A 12642-nucleotide genomic window follows, 5' to 3' on the forward strand; every position below is an offset into this window, starting at 1 on the left:
GATGGATATAGAACCAATAAAACTTGCTATTGTTGTATTCTGCCGATGGCTTTCTTTATGTTCCCCTTTACATCAGCTCTTAACAATACCCTTACTCATCTTGAATCATACTGTAGTCCTTGAGTAGTCTCATTGAAATCAGTTGGAATACTGAAGGAATAAGGTATTACGCATTGTGAATAAGGATATTGCAATCTGTCCCTATATGTCAAGAAAATATAGCAATTTACTAAACAATAAAAAATCTCTCTCTCTCTAGGTTATTATACTGTGTCCACCATTGTAAAATCTGAGGGTGAAATCCTGGCTCTGCTGAAGTCAATGGGAGTTTAGCCATTGATTTCACTAGGGCCAGGATTTCACCCTAAGTACCTTATTAAGTATCAAGTATCTTATCAAGCATTAAGTAAACAAAATATCACTAATTTTTCCTCCCCAATCCCATTGAAATAAAGTATTTGTTTTCTTTTGCTGGTAGTTGTCTTTGTTTTTATTAATGATAATATAGTTGTTATGGGAAGATTGCAAAAAAATAAGTTTTGATTTTGTTCCCAAAATGGTAGAGTCCATGGGCATTCCTATGGCTTGTGTAGTGCATTTCATGATGTTGGTTCAGCTGCTGAGAACATTTTGTTTGATGCCCTCATGAATCTTACGTTGTGGTAGACAGTTCCATTGCTCTTGAGCTAGGAGATCATGGTTGCAGAGGGAGACCTAATCTTTCAGGTGGCTTGAGCCAATGCCATAGAAGGCTTTGCCTGATGTGGAAGAGATCTTGATGTTAACTCTGTATTCAATGGAGAGACAGTATAGACACTAGGAAATAACGAAAAGAAAAAGGGAAAAATGGCAAATTAAATAAAACTGGTTGAAGACAAACCCAGGATTAAAATATAAACCGTGAAAGGAAAATGTATCAGGAAAAACAGACTTAATCAGAACATAACAGGGAATGTCTATCAGCCAAGCATAACGAGACTACTACAGATTTAATATTTTCCTTATGAAGGTTGCCTGAGATTTTAGCTAAATACTCTCTCATGGCAATTAAGCTCACTATAAGTAACCCCCAGATCCTATTCAGCAGTACTACCACCTCGTCACTTGTTCCCCATTTTGTAGTTGGGCCTTTGATTTTTCCTTCCTAACTGTTGTAATTTGCACTTGTCTTTACTGAATTTCATCTTATTGATTTCAGACCAATTCTTCAATTTGTCATGGTCATTTTGAATTCTAATCCTGCTCTTCAAAGTGCTTGCAACTTCTCCCAGCTTGATGTCATCCACAAATTTTATAAGCATACTCTCCACTCTGTTATCCAAGTCATTAATAAAAATATTGACTAGTACCAAATAATGCAATGTAAGAAGTATTTCTCATTCTCTGCACATGTTGCACCAATACTTAGGCCCGAGGAGAGGCCATGTATAGCTCTGAATTCTGAGTGTCAATTCTGGGTTCTACACTGTCTGTGCAACGTGGTCCTGTGCTTCACAGAGCTTCCCTGTTCCTCAGGATTGCTGAGATTTGGGGCAGTAGAAAGCCCTCTATGGGCTTGAAGTAGCAGTAGTCATGGGGAGCAATAACTTCAGGAGTGGCCACTGAGAGACTCTCCTGCCACTCAGCTCATGTCTACATTAGGATAAACAGTCATGTTTTAAAACATGTTAGGGTGACTCATGCTTAGTCAGAGTAGCATTCTGTCCACCCCTAGTGTTGGCTGAGTCACACAGAGAGGTTAATGAGCCTGTAACAGCCTTGCCTAACAGAGATGGCAGTAAAGATTTATGCTTTTAGCTACAGATCCCAGGTCTTATCTCCATGCTGACAACGCACATGGGGCATCACATAATATTAGCGAACACATTTTAACTAATTAACTAACATAACATAATCCTTCCATTCACTTCCAGGGGTTTGATTCAGAGCCTTGGTGAATACAGACCCTGTTCTGCTAGGTGCTGAGTGCCTTCTTCTCCAATCTGTCTTAAGTAGTGCTGCAAGTAACCAGAATTAGCAGTTTAGCACCTTGTAAGATTGAGCAATGAGATGAGGATGGACAGCATTTTCATGACACTTATCATAAATATGTGGCAACTGTGTTTCTTTTAGTCTGTTTTGGCTGTGCCTAAGAATGCAAAAGAATTTAGACTGTTCAGTTCAGTCACAATCTGGTTTCTCCTGTTTCTAATTGTTTAGGATCTATATCTATTTCCATTAAAAAATGAGTAGAGAGACTAAAAGGAGTTGTGTTATAGAATGACTGAATAAAACAATTGGTTTGACAGCAATGTGGTAATTTAATTATAGAAAATGCACCACATGCAATATATTCACATACAGTATAAAGAGGAGAATGGAATCAGTAAATCATTGTTCTCTATAAACAACAACAACAAAAATTCTTAATTGTCCAGCTAGTGCTTATGAGGCCATAGAAAGAAGCTGTTAACAATGTTTGAGCCAGACAGTGGTTTTAATGCACAGAAATCTCTTAAAATGGTAAAGTGCTAGTAAGATTGCTGAAATATATTTATTTATCTGAAATGTAAAGAATGCACATGCTGAAATGTGATGTGTGAGAATATGGCAGCCAGGAAAGCTGTCAAAAGGAGACACTGCCTTTTTCAGGGTAAATGTTTCACTCACCATCTTAGGTCAGCTGTGGCTTAGTGCTCAGAGAAAGAAGCACTGACAGATAATCCAGAAGAACATCTGCTCACACAGGTAGGAAGAACTGGTAATGGATTTCTTGCACACTCGTTACGGTGAGAGGGTCTCCACAAAACACAAAGCATGATCAATGTAAATTATGTATTATTTGTACTGCAGTAGGCCATTCATAGGCCAGGCCCCCGGGTTGCTAGGTGTTGTGCAAACAGAACAAAAAGACAGTTATTGGCTCAAGGAGTTTATATCTAAGACAATATGACAGTTGGATACAACGAACAGATGTGGGAAGCAAATGAAAGCAATGAGCTGGTACTGGTCAGCATGAAAAGCAGGCGTCTCAGAACACTAGCTCCCTAGGCCGTGTCAAATTTTTTGTAGGCAGAGGAGAGTTTTAAGGAGGGATTTAAAGGAAGACAGTGGGAGAAACAGATAGAGGCCAAGGTTTTAAACAATGAAGGGTCTAAAGTTAGGCACCTAGGAGATCTATTTAAATGCCTAATTCAGAGTCCTGCTTTTTCAGAAGTGCTGCACACCCAATAACTTCCTTTGGCTGAAATTCTTAAAGGCACCTGGGGGACATAGGTGCTTCACTCACATTACTTTTCAATGGGAGCTGGTCACCTAACTCTGCTATGTCCATTTGAAAATCCTAGCCACTGACTTCAGTTAGATATGCTGAGTGCTCAGCACTGGGGCTGGTTGGAAAAACTTTGGCAGAAAACTGGAGAATACACTTGTGTGAAAGGGTGTCAAAGTCAAAGCAATTGGCAAAATCACATTGAATTTGCTCCAATTTCATTTAGGAGAAAAACTGAAGAAAGTTCTGATTGTCAAAAAGTCCCGTTTTTATTTCTTGGAAGGAAACATTTTGATTTTTCATTTTGATTTATATTTTAATCATATTTAATCATATATATGATTAAATATGATTAAAATATAATTAAAAGGTAAAATCAAAACATTTTTGTTGAAAAAAACATTTTCATCAACCTAAAATGATTTTTTAAAATGTTCTTTTATGGAAACCTTTGAAATTTTCAAGTTAAATGAAAACAAATGTGAAAATCTCAAAATCCCTCACAAAACAAAATTTCTGTCCTCCACACGGCTCTACTCAGCACTTTTTGAAAATAAAACCACTGAGACAGGCTCCCACATTCTATTCTATTCTGTATAGGTTCTTAGAGTGCACTTATCACTGTGGTATCGGAACACCTTCCAGTAGTGTATTAAGCAAATAAGCACTGACTTTCAATCTAGGACTTGCACTCTTAAGGGTACGTCCATACTACCCGCTGGATCGGCGGTGTTGCCTGATTTGGGGAGGGTTAGTAGGGACAGTGGAATTTATCCACTTAATTTAGGTTTATTTAATACTTAATTTTCTAATTAATTAAGAATGTTAGTAATAATTAATAGATATTAATAATATGGGTATGGCTCGCCAATATGTGTGATCAGAAGATAAAAGTTCGTCTTGAATCAGGCTTCACAGAATTTAACACAAGTTGATTGGGGTATAACAGGAATTTACACTGAGACAAAGTTTAGTCAAACAAGACCTTTTATTTAAAATCAATGAAACAAGAAGTAAATGTAAAATGTTAAAAGCAGTTTGATTACAAAGTTACACAATATCACAGTTCTTTAAGAGATATAATATGATATTACACAATTCTAATGCACTTTGCAGCAAATTGTACTAGAGTGAATTTCACACCTCTGCTAGAGGAAGTATAGTTATAAAGAAACTGGTTATGAATTAAACCCTTCTTAGCATAGATGCCTTAGAGGTGAAGTAGAAATTAAGAATTATTTCATACTTACAGCTGTGAAAGGACAGAACACTACGACTTATCAGTAGTTGACAGCTTTCGTAGGTGTAGGCAGGGTGAGGCGATGGAGAAGAGAAGGATGGGTGTATCGCCTGCCCTAATGGTGGATTATCACACCTTTTATAGGTAAAAATCCTTCCCTTTATGCCCAAATTTGTCTTTCCCCCATGGAAAGGTGAGGGTACCTGTTTTCATAGGCTGACCTTTGTGTACGTATTAAATGACGCATCTGCGGGTGTATGTGTTACATTTGTGGTCAAAAATACCCTCCTTTTTACCCTAACTAGGTGAAAGGTTAGCAGATATTCAGAAAGTCCCTAGACAATTTGCGTAGGTTTGTTTCCTAGTATCACTTTTCTGAGTAAGGGTCTTAAAGGTTGCTTTCAGCATCACAGAGGAAATAGGCCAGGATGTCTGGTTTAGAAGCTTCTAGGTATCTTGCATTTATAGCTATTGCAAATTCTATTAATCTATGCAGCCTACACACTTTTATCAAAAAGACATTTTATACAGACCAACAGATTAATCCTCAGGGCTACAGCGGGTAGCAATCGACTTCTCGGACTTCGATATATCGCGTCTCATCTAGACGCAATATATCGAACTCCGAACGCGCTCCCGTCGACTCCGGAACTCCACCACCGCGAACAGCGGTGGCGGAGTCGACGGGGGAGCCGCGGACTTCGATCCCGCACCGTGAGGACGGGTAAGTAGTTCGAACTAAGGTAGTTCGACTTCAGCTATGCTATTCGCCGCCCCTGACATATTCTTTAAATTGCTCTTGGAAACTGGTGTCCACGCTGGAAGTTTCTCAGCCCCAAGGAACAGTCCCCATTTTGGGACAATATCCTAGCTTGAATTTTAATTTTGTCAATGGTTCCTCAGTTCTATAGTGAAAGGAAGAGTATAAATGTGTGTAACAATAATAATCATCATCAGAGTTGTAGATGGTATTATAGCTGGAGACCACAGGAAGTGTTAATGCTCTGATAAATTTTTAAGCAAAATACCTAACTAAATGCCTTTGTGATCACTGAGGTATTAAGAATGTTTTGCTCTTTTTAATTATTTCAAGTGATCTTTGGGCTCTGTTCCCATGTACATTGTTCTCTACTAATAAACCAGCTAAATAGTAATATTCTCATGTTTAAGTGACATTAATGAAGTCCTCCTCTGAGTCCTGGAGAACAAGAAAGTGAATTTAATACATATTCTTGCTACAAAGAAAAATCTTTAAACCTGTAATCTACCAGATTTATACATATCCCTTTTCATAAGTGACATAAATTGAGTACAGATGTCATTGCATTGAGTCACTTTCTAGTTGCTCCATTTATGCTCCTGAATTGTCAAAATCTTGATCTACAGGAACATGAAATCTTTTATCTGGAATATCAACCTCAGTTTGAAAGCAGGTTCATCAAGCCAAAACAATGATTTTACTCAGTGTCTGGGTGAGATTGGGGCATAAAGGAGAGCTAGCTGGATGAATCTCAATCCAGACAAGACTAAAGTGAGATTAGTTGGCTGGGAGAAGCAACTAGAGCTCATGCAAGAATTATTGCTGCCCTTTTGATTGATGGTGTGCATCTATCTTTTTTGGTCAGGTTCACAATCTAGTGGCCTGGTTGGACTCTGAGCTGATACTAGAAGATCGGGTGCCCTTTTCAGGATTTCTGTAAGTCTAAATAAATACATTTAGACTAAGCAGCAAAGAATCCTGTGGCACCGTATAGACTAACAGACGTTTTGGAGCATGAGCGTTCGTGGGTGAATACCCACTTCTTCGGATACATTTAGACTGTCATAGACAACAATTCTTTTCTATCCATGTAGACTTTCTTTATTGTGACTTCATTTACATAGACATTCAAGTCAAACATGTTAGTATAAATGTCAACCATTCAATAGCTGAGGGAAGGTCATTGTGCAAGTCTACAAGGGAACCAGGCAGCCTTTGCTGATGCACACCACCTGCAAATATCTGACTCTACTTTGGCAGGGGAAACCAAAGCTGCTACTAGCAGGCCAAGTCTTCCAGAGCCTGGTCAGCATGGACACTCAAGAGATCTTATGCATGATCAAGAAACCTTGGATACTAGCCCCTCTCCAAAAATCCTTCAGCGAAACAGGTAGTTATAATTAGAAAGGCTAAGAAATGCAGCTTTGCTTTGTGTTTCATTTGTCAGACCATTGGCACACAGAACTAGAGATGCTTCTTATCAGTATATTTTGTGTCTGATTTTCTGAATACCTTAGGTTTACAATTATTCGTGCAAAGTTCTATCACAATTGTTCCTCTAACTTGTTTGAAAATCTGGCCCATTGGCTTGATTCCCAACTGTTCAGAAGCTGCAGATTAAAATGGGCTTCCTACAGATCAAACCTGTAACAGCCCAATTTACTGTTTAATTTTACAATCCTATCTGGCTTGCCATAATAATAAACAAAAGACCCTGAAAAGGCCCACAGAATATCTTCCATCTCCATCCTGAGGCAGAAAAATAAAATGAAAGAAATAACATAAATAGCGAAGTAGAGAATTCTCTAAACAAAAGATTTGACTCTGTTAACCAGCAGGAGGTGTCAGTCACTGTCACTGAACAGAATACATCAAACTCTTAAGGAAAAGACATTGCCTCTCCTTACCTACTGGCCATACTTTTGTAGCCCAATCCTCATCCATTTCTGCCAAACAGCCCTCTAATTGGGATGTGAATCTATGGATAACGCAGGCCAAACCAAATCCCCAGCCACATCTTATTTGCGGTTTTGTAAAGGAAGCCCATTTTTACTAATAATACACATATTCCTTTTATAGAGTAATATCTTCAGTCAGCTTTGAGGTGTTCTTGGTTTTGCCAGACCACTTTTTGGAGCAGAACTGTCTGACCTCCTAATAGCAAACCTTAATTTTTTTTTATTTTTTTTTGAGCAAAGCCTATATTTGTGCACCTAAATCAGGTGCTTGATTTGCAAGTGCATGCCATCCTTTGTGAGCACAACCGGTTACATATGTAAAAAATGGGTGTGCAAAACAGGACTTAAAATGTCCTTTAATAGCACTTAATGTGCTACCCTCAAATAAAATTGGTCAATACTCTGTTGTCTCTTTCCAACAGTTTCCTTCTGTTTAAAGTCAGCCAAAGAGCTCCCCATATTAAGAATCAGTTTGAATACATATCAGCATATTGTCAACGATTTGTTAACCAAACCGGTTTTCTAAGGCACATTCCAATGCAATATCAGAATAGTCATGGCCCTGACCATTTCCTGTAGGCATGGAGCATTTATATAGGACTTAGCGATAAGTAAATCTGAATGGACAAAGTGCTCCTCAGTCTACATCACTCAAGAACTAAATAAAAAGGATTGCCACAACTAAACAACAAAGACGACATAAGCCACATCCTAAACCTGGCTATCACTTGGGTTTCCCTGCGGAGACCTCTCCATGCCAGAGTCTAGTTCTCAGTGTCCATACAGTTATTTCAGCTGGTTTGTGTCCAGGGTGACATTTATGAATCACAACATGCCAACAGGAATCAGTCAGAACCTCCTTGAGGGTTCCAAGATCAGATAACAGGGTGGGTTAATGGGAAACCCCAACCATACTGTTAAAGAAACTCCTAAATCTAAGGTGCCACAAGTACTCCTGTTATAAATCAATGTGTTATTTAGCTACCGTGTCTAATGTATTTATCATCTGGTCTATGCATTATATTCCAGGATAAATATAGTCAATAACTGCACCATGTACACTCTTCCAGGACATGGAGCATGGGCCCATTCTTTTTCTGCTTATATTCTCTCTCTCTCATTCCCTACACAGTTAGCGCAGTGATGGAGTTCTGGCTTCCACATAGGGTCAATGGACTCATTGCATGAGTACTCACCTAGATCTGATCCTTCAAGACACAGTGCACCCGCAATTTCTATTGATTGAGAACCACATTTTCAAGTTTTAGTGCCTACAATTAGGCACCTGCATTGGCATTTATATTCCTAACTCAGCACTTGTTTAAAACAAGCAGTAGCCTGATTTAACTTTACTGCGAGATGGGAGAGCTCAGTACTTCTGAAAGTCGAGCCATGGATTCCTATATGCAGATTTAATATAGGTTCCTAAACCAGTGGGAGCTGAGGACCATTAATGGACAGTCACTCAGATGATGCAGTGTTGAGGGCTATAGAAGTAAATAGATAGGATCTGGCCATTAGTTTGTGTACTAAGACTCTTAGGGTCACACTCTGCTTTCATTGACTTCAATGGGAACAGAAGCAGGCCGTTACTGAAAATCTCACTGACACAGCTTTAGTGTAAATAAGCAGTAACAAATATTTCAAAAAAACCTCCTCATATTTCATTTTAAAACCAAAACAATTATGCATTAATTGCACAAAATGCACCTGGAGTCTTCATATTTTATGCAGCATTTTAGTTTTAAAATGGCCATTAGAAAAAAAATTCTATTAAAACAAAATTTGCTTCCAGGCCACAAATGTATTACTGCCAAGTTTTTGCCTGTGTGGAGCCAGTTTTAACAGCCAAATTATAAGTCTCTGAAAATAGGGTTTATAACATAACTGCAGATCCACCCCTGGAATATAGCAGTATGACATCAAAGAAATCTTATCAAAGGATACTTATTTTTTATGACTAGCTACTTCTTCAGCAACATTTTAGTTCAAGTGTCCCTATTATAGTGAAATAATTTTGTATTCAGCAGCGATCTTCATGAATTCACTTGGTATTCATGTGGCTATCACATGTATTTCCACTGATTTTCCACTGCTGTTTAGGATTAGTTAATGGGCACTTAAAATAGAGTGTTACCCCTGTGGGAGTAAAGTAACTTCAATCCCAGTACACATGTTTCCGAATCTAAGTATAAATGATGACATTATACTGAGCTTGGTTCAGTCAGTTGTTGGCTTTTCAACTAATATGCCAACAGCCTTTTTAGGAAAAATTGTATAAAGCAAGTCTTTTATCTTTAGGGGGGGAAAGCTACTTCTGAGTAAAATAGCTGCTTATCACAGATGTATTATGGGGCAGATAGGCAGCTGGTGTAAGTCACCGTAGCTGCATTGAAGTAGATGAGGCTATGCTGAGTTACGCCAGCTGAGGGTTTGACCCACATATATATGTGATAAATTAGCTTGTCCTGTTGCTTTGGGGGTTATGTTGTCCAATCAACAAATCACACCTGCCAGGATGGTTGTCATTTTAACTGGTTTTCTGAGTTTCTTATTAGTCTGAACAACAATGATGTTGCCAAAAAAACACTTGAACAACACTGCTGAGCATTCCTACTTCACTTAGGCTTTTGTGATTAATTGTGATGGCCCAAAACAGACTCAACCCCAAGTGATGAATTTTTCCAGCTGATATAAAATTAATAGAAGAGGACGTGAAGTTACTCCACCATATAATCTTTTTGTTTTTTAAACGGACATTAGTGTGAGTGGTAATGGCTAGTTTGTCTCAAGTTTTCTGCTCTTCTATTGAATAGCACAGCAGAAAGTTAATATAAGAAAAGGAGCAATTCCACCTATGTTTATCCTAAGATTGAGACCAGTTGTTTTAACACACGGCAGATGGAGTCTTTAAATAGGTCACCATTAAAAAGCAAATGCCTTCCAACAGTTCCGAGCAGTGGTGTCTGTGACACTGTGGTCAGGCTCAAAAGAACCTGCTACAGCCCAGCCCAAATGCCCTAAGGGAAATTGTAGTCCTATTATAATGCACCCTCACCTCCTGGACACCCTCTCATACTCAAAGGCAGCTTTGTGTGGGATCGTCATCTCTGACACCCTTAATGGCCATTTGCACAGTCCCTTTCTGAGAGTCTTCCAGGGCCTGGCCCTCTAGCCAGGTCCCTTAAGGGTGCAGTATCCTTCCAGGGTAACACGGCTACCCCTCTGATACTTAAGTCCAAAATAAATCTCTACACCAGTGGTTCTCAAACTAGGGCCGCCGCTTGTTCAGGGAAAGCACCTGGTGGGCCGGGCCCGTTTGTTTACCTGCCATGTCCGCAGGTTTGGCCGATCGCGGCTCCCAGTGGCTGCAGTTTGCCACTCCAAGCCAATGGGGACTGCAGGAAGTGGCGCGGGCCGAGGGATGTACTGGCCGCTGCTTCCTGCCGCCCCCATTGGCCTGGAGCAGTGAACCACGGCCACTGGGAGCCGCGATCGGCCAAACCTGCGGACGCGGCAGGTAAACAAGCCAGCCCAGCCCACCAGGGGCTTTCCCTGAACAAGCAGCGGCCCTAGTTTGAGAACCACTGCTCTACACTACTAGCTTCTTCTGTGCCCTCAGGCCCCACTGAAGTTCTCTGCCTTGCCTCTATTTTGGGGCACTTCAGAGTTTAGATTGTTAGCAGGATTCCCCACACTCCCTCCCTGCCTTCCCCCACAGATGCTGGTTGTTTACCTCAGGAATCTTCCTGCCCCTGTCTCAGGATTTGCCCCACATGAGCCTATGCTGCTCCCTGTGGGTATCTTTCAGCTTGACCTCCTCCACACCTTTTTCTGAAAGGGAATCTTCTTTGTTCTTTTCTCCTTGGCTGAATTCAGCTCTATTTAAGTCCTTTCTCACTTTGCCCTGCAGCTGGGGTAAGTCACTATAATTAAATTTCCCTAACAGAGTCACTTGTGGTCACTAAATATCCCTGGGGTTGCTAGGTCACAGGCTAGGCTGACCTCAGCTTGCCTTAAAGAGCCAGCCAGCCCATGACAAGTCCACTCCTGGTCCTAACGTACACTCTCCAGAGAATGAGGAGGATCCATGTAGCATCGGACACCCCGGCCCCACACCTCACTTGACATGAATCCACCCACTCCTGTCATGCTGTCATCCCCTGTACCATGGGGTGCCATGACACACAGGGATACCTGCCCTCTGCACTCCCACACCACAGCTTACACAACATAGCAGCAGTGGCTCCATTACCAGGAAGCACCATATGGAAGAGACAGGATTTACCTCTTCTTTCCTGTTGTAAGGACAGAGGAGGAGACTGGGTCTCAGTTAATGATGACAGCTGTATATAGGCTTTCCTCAAGTGATATCATGTGCCGCATCATACATTGCAAGGAAACATTGTCACTGTTGTTGATCAACACCACCACCACCACTTTGTGGGAGGGGAGGGAGATTTGTTGTGCTATTAGCCCCTGAGATACAGCCTCTCATTCTAGGAAGAATACCATGATTTCTGGCATTGGTAGCAATGAAATTTGGCTTTGACTTCCCAAGGCACCACTGCACATCATTTCTCCTTGGCTGGTAAGCTCCCAAGGCCTGATTGTGATCTCAGTTAGAGTATAACTGCATGGATTTTAGTGGAGTTGGTCCTAGGATACGCTGGTGTGAGTGAGATCAGGGTCGGGTCTTGAACATTTATTGATACTTTGTGCTGAGAGCTTCAAAGCCTCCTAAGGAATTTGGATGCAATATCCCCACTAAAATTACTAGGAATTGAGCATCATTCAAATCCTCTGTGTGGCTTTGAAATTTCAGCTCTGTTTTTTTTTTTAAATGTCTGGTCTGATCTGCACATTTCTGCTAAGATCTAACTTTGTTCTCACTAAGGCACCATCCCTGCATGTGCATTTGCACAGATCTTTCCCTTTTCCTTTCCCTACATTGGGTCAATTCTACTCCCAGAGTTCATTTTAGATCACACCCCATTTAAGCTGACCCTGATATTTTCTGCTGGTAGAACAGTCCAGGGGATATAAAAATGTCCCAGTGTTTTGTTACTAGGATCTTGTCATCAGTTTAAACATTTGATAGATGAAGCCGTGGAGAATTGTAATATTATTCATATTCACACCTCTGAGAAATGCAAACTGCAAATTGAGACGGGAAACTTTGAAAGCTCTCCCAAGAGGCAGAATCATTTCTTTCTGCTGCTGACTATAAAGGGGAACAGCTGGCAGATGTTAATATTGGCAGATACTCTTTGACAAATTTTCTCTAGGTACAGCTAATCAATTGTTACTGCATGGGATGAGGAATGGCGCTTGAATATTCAGATGTCTAGACTTGTAAATACATTATTTTTATACATAGATTTCATTTAAATAATTAATACAAATCAAAAAATAAACTTAAAAAATAGATCAA

General features: G+C 40.2%; 1 long non-coding RNA gene across 2 annotated transcripts in view; it reads right to left on the reverse strand.

The window, feature by feature from the left end:
* Nucleotides 1-368: 368 nt before the first annotated feature.
* The window catches only part of LOC120380983, a 38981-nt gene continuing 26707 nt past the window's right edge, over nucleotides 369-12642 (reverse strand). For both annotated transcript variants that reach the window (XR_005587901.1, XR_005587900.1), the window contains one exon: nucleotides 369-816. This is a non-coding gene — a long non-coding RNA (uncharacterized LOC120380983). The remainder of the gene's footprint in view (nucleotides 817-12642) is intronic.

Source organism: Mauremys reevesii, linkage group 13 (assembly GCF_016161935.1).
Source record: "Mauremys reevesii isolate NIE-2019 linkage group 13, ASM1616193v1, whole genome shotgun sequence".
NCBI classification, from domain to species: Eukaryota; Metazoa; Chordata; order Testudines; family Geoemydidae; genus Mauremys; species Mauremys reevesii.